The 20100-nt window shown below is 37.8% G+C and overlaps 1 protein-coding gene across 1 annotated transcript in view; it reads right to left on the bottom strand.

Moving 5' to 3' along the window:
- Positions 1–20100, bottom strand: part of pde4d (phosphodiesterase 4D, cAMP-specific) — a 210727-nt gene that overhangs the window by 190158 nt on the left and 469 nt on the right. The window lies entirely within an intron of this gene.

Here is a 20100-nt window from a genome sequence, read left to right as displayed (position 1 = left end):
ATGTAACTCCAAATTATTCTCTGATGTTTTTTCTCAATCATTATAAAAACAATGCAGCTTGGAATGGCAACATACCTAGGTACAGTATTACTTGACATGTCATTAGCTGGCATTTGTAAAACTGACAATCCAGGAGTGCCATTCATTTTCTTAATTGGTCAAGGAAAATAATACATTTTAAACATGAACATTTATTGTTTCCTCACTTTGCGTCCTTTTCAGGAAGTTAGTGCGTGTTTAACAGATTGATGATTCTTCCTTCTCTCAGGGGCTTTTAGGTAGAGGAATATAAACGCTTTGATCTCCCAGACAACCAGATAGGTGTGTGTACATGTGTATGTGTGTCATTGTGATGAATGGCCATCATAAAGCGTGTGGGTGCGTGTGTGTGTGTGTGTGTGTGTGTTGGTAACAAAGGAGACATGCTGGGATCTGCTGGCCTATTAGAATGCATTAGAGTGTAAAAGGTAAAGGTCAGTGAATTATCAGCCAGAGTTACACAAGCGTCTTCTGTTTACCTGGCCTAATAACCCAGAGCCTAAACCTGCCCCATGTCTGTCTTCTTTATCTGCTGTCCACATACACACACACACATGCACATGCACTTAGCCAAGGCCAGCGGTGCTGAAATGCATCTGCAACTCCATTTACTGAGCGGAAGGTGTTGTGATCCTGCAAAAGCTTCAAAGAAAAGAAATATTCAATTCCAATTTATGCTCTGTAAATAACAAAATCTGAGCAGAAACTTTGGGAACAGCGCCTGTAACAGCTTTCGTCCAACCAATACGTCTGTGGTGGTTGGGGAAACAAAACGTTTTGTCCTGCAGCCACATTCAGAATCTTTCACATTCATATTATCTTGGCACGCAATGGCTTTATTATGCTTGGTCCATACATGGCAACATATGTAAGTATGTCTCTGGCAGCTACAACCAGCAGATCAGAGACAACAGCAGGCCAAAGTTTCTCTGTTCCTGCTGAGAAAGAAAAACGTTTCCCCACATCACTATGCTGCCACCACCATGCTTCGACATGTGTAAGGTGTGTTCAAGGTGATGTCTAGTGTTAGCTTCCTGTTATAGATGCGGCTTTCCATGTCAGTCATGATGTGTCACTTTTCTTCCCCTGACCAGAGCATCTTCTCCCATTTATTTACTGTGGTCCTTACATTACTTGTGGCAAACTTTGAAAGCAACGTAAATGTTTCTTATAGCAATTGTTTCGTTCTCAACACTTCCAGAGAGGAGGCATTCAAAAGGCACCCAATTAACATTTCGCTTGCTTTTGTCTGTATTGGTTAATCACTGCAGCTCTGTCAGAGTTAGCTTGTGATTCTGGCTGCTCTCTGATTAATTTATCTCCTTGCCTGGCCAGTCAGCTTTGGTGAATGGGAGCGTCTCGGTAGGTTTGCAGTTGTACCAGATTTTCTCCACAGGCTGTAACATCAGAAGGCAGCTGGTTGCGTTCGATTTTTTTTCCATTTGTCTTTCATTGATCTTTTTTTCATTAATTGATTGATTTAAAAAAGTAATGTTTTAATTCAGTCTCCATCTGTGTTGACTGAGTTACGATACAACTGCCAGATGTTGGTAGATTTGTTGTGCTTTGCAGATTCTGCTCAGTTGCTCTTTTTGTTGGCCTATAGGAGCTGAAAAACCAGCCAAATATTTTAGATGTGTTTATTCTGAAAAAAACGAAAAGCCTTTCATCAGCTGGAACTGCTTTTCTCTGCTAGCACTTGGCAAATAAAGGTCTGGCCATGGCATGAATTGGAAGAAAGCTGTTAAAGATGAATGAAATAAATTCTCCTAATTTTCATTGGTATTCGAAGAACATCAACCTTGAAAGCACAAGGCTAATTTAGCACAAATGGAATCAACAGCAGCTATGAGTCTGAAAGTGTACAGAGGAGTGAAAGTGGAAAGCATTACACTCCTCATCTTAGTCAGCCGCCATTATTCACTGTCCTAGACGTGTCACTGAAAACTGCACTCAGGAGATGAAAAAAGCGATTCCAGTACCTACATTTTCTTACAGCTTTTTTGATTTTGATATTTAGAAGACACAAAGCATTTGGTAGCTGTGTGTGAGCAGCGGTGTACAGGGGTGCGTGGGTGTGTGTGTGTGTGTGGGGGTGTGTGTGTGTGTGTGAAGTAGATCATCACAGGAACCACAGGAGTCGAACCACAGGAGGCTGATTTCGGTCTGAGCTCACAGACTTCAATCCTGGTCAGAATCACTGACATTGCTGGAAGTGTAATCACAGCAGTTAGAGTACCGACAGAGAAAGAAAATGCTAATTCTATTGTTTTGTGTTGTGCTGTTTTGCTTAGAAATGAAAAAAAAAAACATCTTTGTCCTTTTAAAATTAAAAATATCTTTATCCCTGTAAGAAGACAAAAGACATATAATAGTCATGCGCCCTGTAGGGAGTTTCAAATGGCAGACATAAACTAATAAATTATCTTTTTAATAAAATCAAACTAATTTGCAAAGTACCGAAGGCAAGGCCCTCTTGTAAAGTTTGTAATTTTCTGCCTTGCTGCTGAAATGTGTTATACAAATAAACTTGATTGACTGATTGATCTTCTGAAAGGATAACCACAAATAACTGCAAGATTTCTAATAGTGGAAAAACAAAGTTGTCCCTAAAGCTACAAAACAATTACTAGAGATTTTTTGGTAAAAAAAAATATTGTCATGAAAAAAACTGCCAAAGATATATGAAAAACATTCATTTAGATGACATGAAGAATATACATCCATCAATGACATCTCTTCCTTATCCCCTGCTTTTCTCCTTTATCATCTCATATAGTATGTTCTGTTTTTACTATGAAGTCAGATCTTGTAAGTGTACTGTTCAAAAAGCAACAATATTGCTTGTTTAGCTTATAAAGTTTCTTAAAAATAAGTTAAATTGATATTATGCTAGACAATGTGTCCATATTCCAATATTTAACCATTAACAATGTACAGTAAAATGCATTTAATTTGCCAGAATGTGTCAGCGGGGAAGGGCAGGTGGACCTTTTCTTCTCCCATCAGAGGAAAAATGAAAACTGCCCTCCATAAATGTGATTTCGTCCTCTGTCCCTTTGATACGATGGGGTTTTCAATTAACTTCCTGACATTTTTTGGAGAGTGATGAGAGTTTATCCTATTTGATCACATTAAAGGTGAGGGAGGAAAAGGGAGCTGAGCTATGGCTTCTCCTCATCCAGCAGCAGAAGGTCGCGGCTGCTCTAAATTTCCGCTGCCGTTTGAAACGTCTTCTTTCTCTTGTTGAGAACTCACAGCTGCTTATTGAATAATCGGTCAAAAGTATCTCAGCCTTTTATTGTGCCCATTCAATCAGATGAGATGAGCCGGCCTCCATGGCTGTGTTGAAGCAGGCCGTCACTTTTATTCCGTTTGGCAGAACAGTGCATGCCACATTAATGAATAACAGTTCCTCTGTTTAATTTATCAAACTAATTATTTGGTGACAAGCCACAGGAAGATTGTACATTACAGACATTAATATTCAAACTAGGATGTCGAATTGGGGAAACATATCTTTTAAAGCTGCCGCAAAGTTCCATCTAAGATTTTATCCAATTACAATAAATTACAGTTCATTACATGCCACATCACAGCGTTTTAGTAAATAGGCAGTGACACTTATCTGAGAACTCCTCCACGTACCTTCCAATTATCAGTCTGGTTGACTGAATTTTTTCACCTTGTGGAGCTCATTCAAAACACAAATCATCAGCCTCTCTGATTCAGACTGACTTTATTTTAGTCACCGATTGCAGCTTTAGGGCTGCTGCTGAACCAAGTCTAAAGTAAGCTGGGGACTGACCTGGATTATTAACAAACAGCAAAGGAGCCGGTGTTCATAAACAAACATCAGTCTCAACTACCACTGACTCAAAGCGGGAACTGAAACTAAACAGTGGCTCCTCCAGGTGATGCCGCAAAATTTGAAATGCAATGAAGTGGGAAGAGGCTATTTTTACCCATCATTGAACATTCAAAAAATTGGAAATCAACGTGGATTCACAGAAATATCAGGTTACTTGAAAGAGGCTCAACTTTCTGTTGCGATATTAAAAACTTGGTGATTAATAGGCTTCCCAAGAAGATAACGATTCCAAGCACACATCTAAGTCTCCCACGGTGTGCGAGAAAAAGATCCTGGAGAGTTCTAGTTTGGTCTTCTGTCTCCAGGTTCAAACCAAATTGAAAATGTTTGGTAGTTTCGATACGGAGACCATCAAGCATCACTGAGGTTGAGTATTCAAGTGTGAAAAATTAGTAAAGTTTCCAATCAAGAGGTCTAAGATTCTTCTAAGAACTTATTAAAAAAGAATTATCATAGCTTTCAAAAGAAAGGGAAGTGACATGAAAAGCTGTACTATTGGATAAAATGTTTTGTCTTTGTCTGGAAACTATTGCAAAACATGGTTAGCTTGTTTTGGCATGTGTGTTAGCACAAAGAGAAATATGTTACACAGATCTGAACACGAGGAAATAAAGGGAATTCTGTGGAAGATGAATTCTCTGACTCCAGGTCTGTGTTTGAAATAAATCTGTTGCCTTTGATGTTTGATGCTCACTGTTTGCACTGTGTGTGTTTGCTGGGATGAAGGAATTCATATTGTTAAACTGTGTTAGAGCAAGATACAATGCTGTACGTAGCGTTACCGGGATCCTGGAGTTCTCTGCCATGTCCAAAAAAAATAAAAAAAATATTAATAAAAATAAAAACAAAAAAAAATCCATTTAGATGATGATCAGATTATATTTGCTACAGTTTTAAATGGGGTTGCTGAACAACTTTTTACCTATGATAACTTCCCCTCCTACATCATTATAAATGCATAAAAATGGGATTATGAAATAATGTGATTATTTATCATTATCATGTTATTCAAGTCAAAATAGGTTTTCTCTGCTACACTATAATTAAAAAGCATTTAACATAAACAAATATGACTTTATTTTAAAATGCAATTGAAACCATAACAACTGCATGTGTTTTACAAAGTCAGAACTGGGGTTTCCATGTGAACATGTGAAGGGATTTAGAGATTTAACAGCAGCAGTGGATTCACCCCATTTCAGTAAACTGGCAATAAAAGCTGCCCTCACAAACATAGTTATTACAGTTATGACTGAAAAAAAAAATTGCTAACGAACTTTGGAGGGGTTTTTTCTACAGCATGTGCACCACCAGTATGACTGTGAACCAGCCCTGGGTGAATTCTAGATGTTTTTGGACCCCCAGGCAAAAAGAGGCCCACACAGCCACAACCTTTACTTACAACTCTTGCTGACCCTGCCTACCATTAACTTCCACAGAGATTAATTTTTAGCATCAAGCGACGGTTGGAGTTTGACTTTTCATGTACAAAGACCATTTCTTCTTCTGCCCACTTCTGCGGATGGATTTTTATGAAATTGCCAATAATTAAACTTTCATTCTCGAAATAATAAGCTGTTTTAATTTCAAAATAATGTGTTTTTCTGACCTTCCAAACTGCTGCAGTGCTGTTTTGCTTATGCAAAAGTCTGAGTCAAGCCAGCCAGCTGCACAACCCTAGGAACACATTATGCATGTGGAATATTACTGCTATCATTTCATACACTCTCCATTTCAGAAAATTACAAAGGTCAGTACTTCAAAAATATATAGATTCACTGCTTTGCAATAACAAAGGTGTACTGTTGCGTAGATTGGCAAACTGAGCACGACTGCAAAACACCCACTTTTTATTTATTTATTTATTTTGCTCCTCTGAGCATTTTGTTGGTGGGAACAAGCTTTAAACCATTTCACCGCAAGCCAAGCAGGGATGATAATACAATAACATTTGCTTAAAAATGTAAATTAGCTCTCACACCTCAAGCTCCTTGAAAATAATGGTCTTATATTCAGCTCATTGTCTACCAGACCCAAGGGTGAGTTCATTGTTTTCTTTTTGTGTGTGAAATCGGTGCCATCGGGAGTGGAGTATTTTTGAAAACAGTCTGAAAATCAATAGCAAAGCAATAGAAAATCTCAGTGCTTTTATTTCTGCAATAGATAAAAAGAATTGATTTGATCACTTGTCACAAAAAAGGGCATAATTATTATTTATTAATAAACACTAAACAGAGACATGGATGTTCAACAGTTTCAGAACAACAATTTTTTACTGTATTGGCAAAAGAAAGTAATAAAATATGAGAATAAACACGCGGGATTTTAGTTCTTTCACATGATGTGATATAATTCACATACACAGAGTCTATTAAAATGTATCGGTAGAGATTATGTTTTAGATATAAGATGCAGAAAAATCCATAATTTGCACACTTAAAATTTGCACACACCGTGGCACCTGTAGGAATTCCACAAAAACCAGTGGACGCCTTCCACATACCGACTGGTTGTTTAGAAAGCATAACATTAAAAAAAAAACCTTTTCTGTCCTACCATCACAAACATAAAAAGGAATAAAATGTAAATTCGTAAGAGATTTTAACAGGAATTCTGTGCTTTGCTGAGTTGAAAGGATTTTTTGAACTTCCAACAGCGTTATGTCCAGTGGGCTACAAAAGGATGACCATGTGGTAAAGCACCTTAAGCTCATTGTTAGAAGTCGATCCTGTGGGATTGCATCTGTTCTGAACTGTCTGAAAACCTTATTAAAGCAAAAAACTCAAAGTACAATTTTGATAAAATTGTGATGGATAATGACAGAAAATTGAAAATGGTTAATACTAACATGTCCTTCTACAGAACTACATAGAGCTACATTAAAAGTTTACTGAATACAAAGTTAACCTTTTTACATGGCCATCTCAGTCATGAGACCTAAATCCCGAAGATAACTTTGAAGGTCAGTCGAATAGAGGAGCAAAGAAAAGATCCTAGGACTCTGGGTAATCTAGAAAGACTGTGCAAAGAAGAATGGTCAAAGATAACACTGACTTAAATAAGTCCTTTATTATTACTAAATTAATGTTTGCCATTTCACCCTGCTGCCTTGATTCAGTTTTATTTTTCAGTTACCTGGCTCTTCTCTCAAGACCTTCATTCATAATGGTCTGCACTTTTCTTTTTTTTTTTTTTTTTAGAAATTTCACAGAATATGATTTAAAATGTCCTATTTATTTTTATTGAAAAGGGTATAGCAGATTGCTTTGACTAATCCAAGATGTCTGCTAGTGCTTGTTTACCATTTGCTCTGCTGCCCCCATGTGGTTGAAATAAACAACGTCCCCTAAATGATGTTGCAAGAGTGGATTCATAGCGGACATTCTAAGTCGGGCCAAACAAAGCAGACTGGCAGTGCTACTGATCAATTCTATGACATAAATTCTAAACTACGGGATATAAAATTTGATGTATATCTGAAATATTAGATTTGTATTTATAAGTCTGCAGATATTCTGTTTCCGTTTTTGACACAAATCACATTGTGCAGACAGACATTTAAATGAATCCGATTGAAATTGTAACAGTTTGTAAATAGTCCATGCTAATTTTTAACATTCTCCGTTGATACATTTTACGGAGGAAATTGCTGCTTTGTTTTATACCTCCACCAGAGGGCTCTAGAGAGCCACAGTTGTTTGGGTGTTTAACAACTCACAATAAATCATTGTTACATTTTCTAGCCTCCAGTTTCATAGTACAGTGAAATCATTGCGCAGGTACTGTTTTAAATTTACCTTTCGTTTTCTCACATTTATTCAAAAAGTTGCAATCATCCATCCCAAACCGAAGCACTCCTGCACAAGGCATTGTCGGCTCACTCTGACACACATGGCACCTTGGCTTAATGACTTCACTGACCCGAGGCATCAGTGAAGCCCCGCAGAGCTGCTGATGAGTCACTCCTGACCATACAGCCCAGCAGAAAACAGCAGGCACATGGTGCGAGCTAAATCTTGGCCTGCATCTCTCTCATCATGTTGTGATTCAATATTCACAATGATGAATGACTGAACACTGCAGTTCTGCCCAACATCAAGGTCACAGAGTCTGGTTAGGTCCTCATACATACTCATCTGAAGAGAGAGTAGAAGACAAATACTCACATAATAAAGCACTGACATATGTTTGGAAAATCATAGCTTTTTGCATTTATGTAAAAGTTTTACATTAAAAAAAATGTGTGCCTCTTCCGCTGCCTCCGAAAAAACGCTTGCATTAGAGTGTTTTATGTGTAATATAATCCACAACACAGTTGCATTCACTGTGAGGCTAATTGTAGAGTCATGCACACCTGCAGGTAAGGGGAAAACAGCCCCACACTGTGTCCAAGCACATTTATAAACTCTCGCCCAAAGCCTGACATGATTTTTCCTTTAGTACAATAACTTCAGATCCTGTGAATGTCTGCTGTGTCAGTGTTACACAGTTTGTTCCTGTGTTTCCTTGTTTATCAGGGAGACTTTCTTCCTGAGATTTCCTTTGTGTTTGAAGTTCTGCAGGATAGACTGTTACATTGTCATCTATTCATTTAAAATATCATACCTTAGTGAACTGAAAGGAAAATGAGACATGTTGTCACAACCTATTTTACAAATAATATTGACAATGTTGCTGTTTACTTGCATTTAGCCCCTTTTACACTTTATCCAGGGCAATCACTTGTCTGACAGATCAAGAAAAACGTGGCAAAGTGTGAATCTGGATTAGTTTATGAAACAATTTCCCCAGTTTTAGAATGTCTGCCGTGTTTAACCCACAATGTGAAAATTGAAAAAGCTATCAAGACGAGTGTCATGTTTGTTTTTCATTTGAACCCAAATGCTGTCAGCACTGAGGCTGAGAGGTGAAATAAAGAGTTTTAACAGGACGTGGAAGCTGCATGAGTGTGACACAGACGGTACCAGAAGAACCCAGGAAAGAACAAAGAGAACTGGTGAGAATATACTGAGGCAGAGATGGAAAAGAGAAAGGAACCAGATGAGCTAATCAGAAGAGATGTGGGACGGTTACGACAGAATGAGAGCAGGGAAACTGAGGAAAAGAGACTAATTACCAGAGAGGGAGCTCAACTAAGACTCAAACTACAAACCAAGAAGAAAAGATAAAGATCAAACCACAGAGATGATTGAAGACAACTAAATACAAATGCACAAAGAACAGAACACAAAAACAAACAAAGAAACTGAATCCAAAGAAATAAACTTATATGGCAAACCATTCTAACAATAATGAGCACAGGATAATGAACTATGTATGGCAAGACATATTGGACATAAATAAACCACAAGAAAATTATAAAAAAAAAACAATAACAAAAGAAAGCCGAAACCCAAACACCACAGAAGAATAACAAAAACATTTGGCCTGAATCAAAGAAGAAAGTCACTGATTAAATTAAATGATACAACAGTCCCACTGGCAGTTTGCCCAAAGCAGCACAGAGGACACAGCAAGCCTGTGGAGGAAGGTGCTCTTGTCATAGCAGAGCAAAGCTAAATATTTTAGACAATATGCAAAACTTTAAGTGTGAAGGAAAACTAACAAAGCAGCCTGAACACACCATAACAAATGGAGGCATCAGCACCATGCTGGAGGGAGGATTTTCTTTCAGGAGGAAAAGGGAAACTAGTCGATAGGAAGTTGGACTGAGCTAAAAACAAGGCAAACCTGGAGGAAAACCGGTTACAGGCTGCAAGAATAGATTTGAGAATGGGTTCACCTTTCAGCAAGAAAAGAGCTCCAAACATATAGCCAGATAATGGCCCAGTCAAAGTCCACATCCAAATCTTACCAATAATCAGCACTTGAAAATATCATAAAAAATGTTTGGTAAAATCTTGAGTCTAGGAGGGTACATATGACCCACTTTACAGATTTTATTTGTAAAAGAATTTGGAAAAATGTAAGACATTTGTGTGATACTGTAGGGTTTAAGAGCTTTTGCTGCTGTTGGTTTCTTTGTCTCCTGTTGTCACGTTTTGTGCTGTTTTCAGATTTGTGATTTGTGTCATTCCTGCTTTCATCACTTGTGTGACTTTCGTTTGTTTCAAATAAAACTTAATTTTCAGTTTACCAACCTCCCTCTTGCCTCTGGTGTCTTGAATGTGACTTCATGCCCTCTAGAGCCAAGAGTAAAGAAGTCCAAAGAGAAACAATAAATGTCCATGTGTACTTTTGCAGTTGCAATTGTTGAAAATTGATTTTCTCCTCTGTGTCACCAGAGAAAATATACAGTACACATGAAACCTTGCTGCTTTCAGGTGATTTATTATCTCAGACTCCCCTTCATATTACGTAAGGAAGAGCCGGGCCCTGAGGCTTAGGTTGGCTTAGGATTAAACGAGAAGAGATGTGAGCCTGATTAAACCTCCGTAATCTTATTTTTATAGAAACATTTCTAGTGGCAAAAACGCAAAGCGGTTCTGACTACCAAAGTGATATGAACAGATTGGGGAGTATGGAGAGCATAGTTCAAGTGTGTGGTCTAGAGGAGCCCACCAGACAATATAATCTATTATTGTTTTCTATGACTCAAAATTCAAAACTCGTATAGATTAAAAAAAAAAAGACCACTGTAATAGCCTGGTATCATTTCATAATCCATCTTGAGTCTCTCTTAAACTACATTTTATTCATAACAATTTGTAAGGCCAACCTATAAAAACACACTGATCCACATAGTCGAAGTCAGCATGGTGCGATGCTTCAAATTCACTTTTGGTTTTCCTGAGGCTTTTGAGCCAACATCCCTTGGTGATCACATCGGATTAGAACCTGGGATTTTACTGGACACTTTTACAGCCACTGTATAAAGAAAAAATAGGTGAGAGTGGGTAAGCAATACAGTAAAAAAAATTTCATATTGCTATTTTCTTGTGCACTAAGAATCAAAATCATCTTCATATTTTACTATTAGTTGACAACATAAATATTGTGGTGGTGAACAAGTTGCCTTTACCAAAGCATGTCGTACTGGATAGTAAGAATAATCATTTTTAAAGAGCTTGCCCAAAGCAAAGAAACTAAGTGATTCCTCAAGAACCAACCAACCCAACCAACCAACTTCTCACTCAGAATCCAGATGTCAAAATTTGCTGTCATGTTAATAAACGATATGCCTACAAACAAACAGCCTTGTCTTCAGAAGTAAATTACTGCTGTTTACTTATAAAATGGTGTGCATTGAAAAATTTGAGGGTCAAGTGAAGTCCAATCTGTGAGTAAATCAATGAAGTCATTGGCTTGAGATTCGACTTGTGCTAACGTTAAATGAGGCGTTTCCTTTTATAACCAGAATAACATCCCTGATTCATGGTTTAATATTTTGATGAACAAAACTTGAACAATTGAACATAGTAGGTCAATGATAAATTAAATTGACAAATAGTGTTTGATTAATTTTTTTAATAGTTTTATAACAGTTTCCTGATCTCAGAAGATTATACAAAGTAAAAATAAACAACCATGATATTCACTGATCTCGCTAAAGTTATGTAAGTATAAAGGAAATTCAAGTAATTTTGGGTCAGATCATTTATTTTCTGGTACTGAATAGTTAGAATAAAGCTTAGCCGACCACAAACTAGGGGCTAATTTACAGTTCACTCAGGTCTGTGACATCTGTGTCAGATGTTAAAATTATTTTGGTCATTTGAAATATTTAAGTGTTGCAGAAAAGCAAAACAGAAGAAATCTGTTAAACAGGAAAATACTTTTTCACAGCATAATGATAACATTTCAAAAATAGCTAGGCTGAAATCAGGCTTGAATCTGGAGTAATAAGAAACCATGCAACTAGTTGATAATTCATAGCAGGCCCTGACCTAACAAGAACACAGAATGGTCTTGTTTTTGTATAACTCCTGGGCCTGCTGGTTTGAAAAAAACATATACACCAAAAAGGATTCAGAGGGTGGAGGCTCTTTGCAATTATCATTATGGTTCTGTTTTGGGAGAAATGCATGAGATAATCAGTGTCCAATTCTTAAAATACATTCAGCCAAATTCTTGCTGTCAGAAGTACTTAGTGCTGTCAGAAGTACTAACGCTAAAAGAAAGAAGTATTTCTTTCTTTTAGCTGGATTGGTCTGAACGGCACTAACTCTGATTTTATTTAGTCCAGGCAATGCAGTTATAACATAGCAAAAGTTCAACTAATATGGTGCAGGGTAACTCTATCCATCTGTGTCTGCTGGAAACTCTGTAGTCAGGCTTGGAATCTTTATTAAAGGCTCAATGACCTCCTTAAATTTTGCATACATAGTCTGTGTTTGTATATATGGCCTAGTAATTTGTGTAACGGTGACAAACATCTCATTTGATAACATTTAGCCTTTCACACACATTTAGTCATCTCCTACAAAGACCTTGTAGTCTCATATAAATAAACATCTTGCAAATAGATTATTGTAAGTTGTTCTGGCTGCTTGAAGTCTGACGAGGTGGATCATCTTCATGTTATGGTCCGGCCAAAGACAGACCACAGCAGCCTAAAAGTACATGGAAAATGTTGTGTACTAGTGCAGCACTTTATCAACTCCAGAGGACTCAAAGCGTTTCACACAACATTCAGTCATTCACGCGCATATAGACACACTGATGGTGGCAAGCTACTGGATCATAGCAAGAGCTGTCCTGGAGCAGTCTGACAGACGTGAGGCTGCCATGCACCAGGGTCTCTGACCACCACCAGCAAGCAAGGCAGGTAAAATGTCTCTCCTTACAAGGACACAACAATGGAAATAGACAGAGTGGGAGCTCGAATGGCACTCCGCAAGTTACAAGTTTTACTAGGATAAAACAGGAAAACTATGAGAACAATGAAAACACAGGAATATTCTTAGCAGTCATTGTGTTAGGCCCCTCCTGGACCAGAGACACCAGAAGTGTCATACCTGGCCCAAGAAAAAGAAGAACTGGACAGTTACTCCGCTGTCTAAAGTCCTATTTTCAAATGAAGGTAAACTGTCAGCTGGCTCAGATATCCAGTTGTGATTAAGTATGAAGCATTTTTATAAATATTGTGACCATGGAATAGAATGGCATTTTGTCTCTGAGTTTCAAATCTCTGTCTGCATCATCATTAAAATAATCTACATACCTGGGACTGGAATATTTGTTTAAGTGGTTTAAGACCAAGTTGCACCTAATGTCACTAATTTGTATAATATCATAAATGTGCAAAAATAGATTTGTGAAATTTTCAAATTCATAATCTCCACTTTATTTAAAATATGTTTCACAGCTAAAACACAAAAACAAATTAAGAGCAGGGGGAAAATACAGGATCTTTTCAGGGTTTCTCTAGATATGTGGAATATTTTCTGGGATATGTAAGCAATTATTCCATTGGAACTGATGTTTCACAGATATGCAACTAAAATAAAACCGAGTCTATTTCTATTTATAGTAATGTTAATCAGGGGGAATCAGCCTACAGAAACTCAAAGCCTTCCTGGTCTTGTGGGACTTATCTCACAGAGATCAACTCTACAGATCAAATAGATCTGGGTTAAATTTCACAACTGTTTATGGAAAGTTTTTGTTTTTTTTTACAGTTTAGGAAAAAACTGTATTATTATTATTATTATTTTTTAATTTGTTAAAGGGCCAGGATTCAAGATGACCAAACATCATACCACTTCTCTCCAGGGACCTCATCAAGCCCCTCCCCACCCACTCCCTCTACAGTTCAGGCCATCCAGGCCAGATTGTTAAAACCCATAACTGTGCATATAAAGAAACATTTTTAGTCACTGCAATTTGTTTTTTTTTAAAGAAGCTCACAAACACAATGACAGGACATCCAAACCAACAGAGGAAGAGGGAAGGCCAAGTGAATTGTATCCACAGCTGTTTCTCTCTTCTTCTTCTCTGCCCTGTCCCTTGGAGGTCACTCTTCCTGCGTAACATTACAAAGTCAACACACACGGATACTGCTGCTTCTGCATGGCCAGAAGTCTTCTCAAATACTTTTCTGTTTCATCAGCCTTTGAGCATGTTTACATACAGTTCACTTCTGCTGGTTATAACAATGCAGCTAAAGATGTAATGTTGTGGTTCTGTTGATGCCATCCAGCTGGACCCTAGATCTGTATTTATTGCACTGCAGATGGAGATAGAGAGGGAAGAAAGACTGGGAGGCAATCATGTTTTATCTTTTTATCTGCTCTGATTTCCATGTCTGCGTAAGTCGCTCTGTCATGGAGTGTGCCTAAGATGCTTGCCTTTTATGGGCGTGCAAATAGGAAAGACTCCTTCAGGAGTTAAAAATTTAAGCAGCACACACTGCACCGAATTTATGACAATGAAACCAAACATCTGGAGTCAGGGAACTTCTTTACCTAAGCAACTAATCATCCGCAATTGCCAAAACAACGTTTTTCCTCGCTCTAAAACTGAAAAATAGGCATGACCCTAACAGGCTTTTGATAATCGGAATCAGATTTCCATACATGCCTAGTAAAAGTTAGTGGAGCTCAATGGTCCAAGAATGACCTAAGATCACTGAGTACACAGAGATTCCCCCTCTTATTGTTATGAGAACGGCCTCTCCAATAAAAAGAGGCTTGAATAAGTGTTTGCGTGTGCGTGTGTGTAACATCTGTGCGTGCGTGTGTGTGTGTATGCATTATGCAGTGCATCTGCGTGAGAGCTTTGGAAGACTTATGCATGCTCTGCCTTGCCAGAAAATTTGAGGAAAACAAACAGTGTCTTTATTATAGTAATGAATATGCTTTGGGAAGCAAACGGTTTAATTTTCCATTAACCCCCCCGCCCCCCTCATTCCCTGCAAAACACTCATAAAATACCAAGAAAGGCTAAGGGAAACCTGTGACATTTCACTTTGTTGGCACCAAACACTGCAGTCTTCCACTGCTGCTTGACCCTTGAACCCTCACCTCTGGAAAATCCTCATTCACAATACGAGCCCCAGCTCATTTATATATATTTTTTCCTCAAAAAGAGTCATCTCAGTACAACAAATTTTGACAAACATTTGAGTCGACACTGTCACTTTAAGTTAAGGTCATGCAGAAGATCAGATTTGTGCACACGGCGTATACGTGGAGACGTTCAAGAAAACAATCCACAGAGAATCCTCTTTGGAAAAATAACGCAAAGCTTTGCTGAGGCAATTTACATTCATGTAAGTTACATAGATTTACATCAGGCCTTTCGCTGACAAGCAGCAACTCTCTGAAAGGAGTTGTAAGAGTAAGAAATAAATGTCTGTTTCCTAATAATTTACTCTGATGTAACCTGGTTTTTAAGGAGCATAGGAGCAGAGGGGGGTGTGAGCACTCCTGTTGTGTAGCCACTGCACAACAGGTCTAATAGCCACAGCGCTCAGGTCAGGTGTACACACCTTAAACAAAGAGCTTATTGTGCTGCTTGCACCTCATTGATTCACCCACGTGAAGGTGGAGTGCAGCACAGTTATCTCACGGTATATATTTGCATAGTAGAGGTCAGTCACAACAAAGGGCTTTCTGTGTTTCTCACTGCAGTAAAGGCAATCTGGCTAACAGACTTGTAGGTATTGCAAACTGTAGGCTAACTCACCTGCTGGAGAGGTACAACAGGCTTAGTATGTTGTCAAGTACACTTAGGTTATAAACCTTTAAGAAGGTATTGCTCAAGCCAGTAAAATATTCCATCATTCTATTCTCATGATTTAAAGTTTTATTCTTCAGATACCATAAAAATTGTTGGAGTGACCAGAGTTTTATTTCCAGCAGTATGGATGATGAAATAAACCATCACGTTGCATTCTAGCTTGCCATGTGTGCTACATGCTACATGGCTCTAAATATGATAAAATAAGAGTCATTTTTGTGGAGCATTAAGTGATGTAACTTCTCTTCCAAGTCTTCATGTGATGCTCTCCATGTTTTCTGTCAAGTATGTATTGGGATGAAAGTTGTAGTATTGATCATGTTCTGCTGTATGAGGATGTGGCTCTTCACCGTGATGTCACCATCTTGTTTTCTCCACATATATAGATCAATTGACCATATAGAAATTAATGTCAAATCAGCTCCGAGGACCCCCAAAAGCTTACATAATAATTAGCTCAATTAATCAGAAAGTAGTTCAACCTTCACTCAGTTAAAAAATTCACCAAGTTGAAGTAGGTAAATCTTCCTCAGTGCAGACAGAGTGTCTGCAAAGCATATCATGAGTTAAACAATCTTATTGTTGGGTAGCTGCTGCCACATTTGTGTAACACTTAATCTTTTTCAGACAGAAGCCTTGTATTTTATTTTTTGTGAATATTAATAATGTCAGTCTTCACATCATATCAATATTAGATGTGGTCTCATTGATGCATAATGAGACCAGTCAAAAGCATAAAAAGAGTACAAAACTTTGCCCAAGCAGGATGAACTTACATTTATATTTTTAAAAATTCACATTTTCGTTTCCTGAAAATGTCCATTTTTGGATATTTACAAAGAGGATGTTTATGTCAGACTGTGATGTCAACTAACAGCAGTGGCTCCTGAGCAAGCTACTGTATACAGTACAGACCAAAAGTTTGGACACACCTTTTAATTCAATGAGTTTCCTTTATTCTCATGACTATTGACATTGTAGATTCACGCTGATGGCATCAAAACTATGAATAACACATGTGGAAATATGCACTAAACAAAAAAGTGTAAAACAATTGAAAATACCCCTTATATTCTAGTTTCTTCAAAGTAGCAACTTTTTGCTGTGATTACTGCTTTGCACACACTCTGCTTTTTCTTGATGAGCTTCAACAGGTAGTCACCTGAAATGGTTTTCACTTCATAGCTGTGCCCTGTCAGGTTAATAAGTGGGATTTCTTGCCTTATAAATAGTCATGAAAATAAAGAAAACCCATTGAATTAGAAAGGTGTGTCCAAACTTTTGGTCTCTACTGTATATCTTAGAGTTCGGAGTCAAAAATTTTTTGATATGTCCTGAAAAGGCCTTAGGTGTCTGCTGGACATCAAGTTGTTAATGCTACAAATGTATAGGAGTTTGATGCTGAAGCCTTATTTCCTCAAACTTATTTAGAACTCAATGCAGGTACGTAATAGTGAGGAGGGTGTACCATATTGGTGCTCCACCTGTTGCTGTGCTCTGTTCATCTGAGTGAAAAAAGGTTCCAACACTTTTTTGCTTTGTTGCAAGGAAGCTTAATTCTGCAGTTTGAAATAGTTTCTGTCCCTGAAAAAATCTAGAGAAACACCACACATAACTCTCATTAAGGTTTCGCTGTTTAAAAACAATTGGAAAGCTCCCTGTGGCAGATCTTAGCAGGCCACAAACAAACAAACAGACCAAATAATTACTTGCAATTAAAGCAGAATGCTAAAAAGTTATAATCTGCAAAATACAGAAATGAAAACTAATAAATCTAGGATCAAAATCCAAAATGATAATAAATAAGCTTAATAGTAGTACTACAGCTGTAAGAATCAAAAACAACATTTTTGCTGCAGTTTAAACAATCAGTGCATTAATTCATTTTTGTTTTAAATAAAAGCCATCAGATCATGCTATGTGTGTTTGTTTAAATTTCCAGAGTAATTACAGTGACACAGCGCTATTTTTAATCAAGGCTGTCTGTGAGATTCTCATATCAACACCAGACTAAACAAAGTGCTTTGTTTGTTGTCATAAACATGACTATGAACTCAACTTCTCATGTGGAGTTGGTCTTAAATTAAAATGTGAGATAAAAGTTTGTATGATCTCAGAAGAATGCCACAGATATGTCATGAGTCTGCGGTCTTCACATTTGAGAGCTGGCTGGGATTTAAAACAGAAACAGGTCCGTATGGTTCCCTTACCTGCGTTAGACAGACGCCAAACAAAGATGTACTTATCAAAGGTTTAAAAAAAACTGAGTCTGGTGAATTGCTAAAAGATAGTCAAATAGACCAAACTTTAATCAAATTTGGCTATTAAAACAGCTCAAACTGTAAATGTTAGATATTATATTAGCAGATAGAGTTCTTCAACAGGAAGACTTCCATGCTGCCATGCAAACTTTATGTTGCTTGACTCTGTGGACAGCATCAGTCCACCTGATCATCTGCAAATCGTCAGTCTGCTCTAAGTCTGTCAAGAGTGGTGTACACTTTCAGATTTTCCAACACGCTACCATTTGTGTAACTAAAACAAAGATGGTATGCTCTGGTCCTTTTTCTAGGTCTCAGTACTTTGGAAAAGGTCCCAGCTTATAAGGTGGACTGAAACAGTTGACACCATCAATTGGTTTAACTTTTAATTAGGCATAGCTTAAATTGTCAAGAAAAAACTTGACAATGCACTTAATTTCAAAATACAAAAAAACACTTTTTTAATCCAAATAGGAAATAAAGTATTAGACTTTGTGTAAGTTCTGACAGTTAGGAGTAGAAAGGTTCTCCAGTAGCAGTCAGTCTGACAAAGCCTCTGTCTGAAAACACTACTATTTTATGGCAGACTGATTAAGAGATTGCTCTGGATTGTCTGTAATTTTCTTCATTTCAAAAATTATTTTTCTTTTCAATCATCTCCAGAGTTTCCAGCGAAGTCTTCAGAACAGAACCAGCCTTCTTTATCAGCTAAAGTCACTGGTTCTGATGAAGCTAGCCTGAACAAATGATGGTAGAAGGGATTGCACACTTCACAACGATCAGAGCAGATATTCAGAATCTTACTACAATCACAAAGGACTTAAGCTTCCTCAAGAAGTGCAGTCTGTTCTGTCCCTTCCATCGCTCTGTGGACTTCTTTACCTTTCAACAAAGTAGCCACAATATAACATACCTTGCTTTAAATAATATAAACTAATATCTTTAACCTCACCTCTAAAAAAACAGTGGAATTTGCAAAGTAAAATGCCAAGTGACCAGGCTAAGTAATAAGCAAATGACAGTGGATTTTTTCCTCTTGAAGTGGTCTTCTACAATGCATGTGAAAAACTCATGGAAGTATAAAGCTTAAGAAGTTCAAACTGCTTTTTACTTTTACTAGTCAGACATATTGTATTTTAAGTCAAGGTTGTTTTATTTATTTATTTTACTTTTCCTCTAAAAGTTCTGCTATCTAAAGGGGCAGTATCATGTAAGATCAACTTTTTTTTTAGCTTTTTAGCTCTCACAATGTTAAAATGGTATTTTTTCATTTCTGTTTGATAAATCATTAAATCTCCCATGGCAACTATTCAGCTGTTCAAAACGCCTGGCTGGACCAAGCACCACCTTCCAGGCACAGCTCCTCCTCAGACCTGCAGTTTCCAAGCTTTCGAGCTTTTGTCTCTCAGAGCATCCCTCCCCTGCAGCTCCTCTACTCAGCTCTGTCGGACTCACCAGCAGTAATTAGAAAACACCTGATGGAATTGTGCATTCGCTGAGCTCATTATATGAGCGACTTCTCAGTGCAATGCCTTTAAAAGTGTTGCTAAAGGGTTAATAGAGAGACGATGCTGTGATGAATTCTTGAAAGTGGAGTTTTAAAAAGGGCAGGAGTTTTTAAAGAGACAGAGGCCAAATTTCAAGGCATTAAAGCAGGAAGTAAGATTTCTTTTAAGTCATATTTCATATATGTACTATTTTTATAACAACTGAGGGTGGCATATGTACTTGGTCATGCTACAAAATGGCTTTGTGTGCCTGGAAAAACACATAATACAGCCCTTTTAAATACCAATATCTACGGAAACTCAAGAGACAAGACAGATTCACCTTTTTCACTTATGGCAGCCTAACGAAAGAAAACTTCATTTTCACAGCTAGATCAACTCACTCACATCATCTGTATTATAAAGTATTATCTATATTCTGCTAGTGTTTACCAAAGAGTCAATCGCTCTGTTACATGCAGAGGATTAAATCACTCTAAACTATAAAGCAAACACCAGGTGGGTTGTTTCTTGTCCACTCTGAATTTATGTGGGACTGCAGCACAATTTGGAGCAGGCCTATTTATAGCCAACTATATACCAGCAACATCCGCCACCAGCACCCTGCAGCCTGAAAGTCACACCGGGATGATTTTGGGAGGGGGAAGTCCTTGAGCTCCTCTGTCAGTGCGAGGCATTGCAGTGACAAGTTTGCTGATGAGGTTGGTGACTGGGAAGTCGCACTGCACCGGTCCCCTCT

This window comes from Xiphophorus hellerii, chromosome 12, assembly GCF_003331165.1.
Source record: "Xiphophorus hellerii strain 12219 chromosome 12, Xiphophorus_hellerii-4.1, whole genome shotgun sequence".
Taxonomy (NCBI): Eukaryota; Metazoa; Chordata; class Actinopteri; order Cyprinodontiformes; family Poeciliidae; genus Xiphophorus; species Xiphophorus hellerii.
Note: the sequence above shows the minus strand (reverse complement) of the source record. Positions and strands in the feature narration are given on the sequence as shown.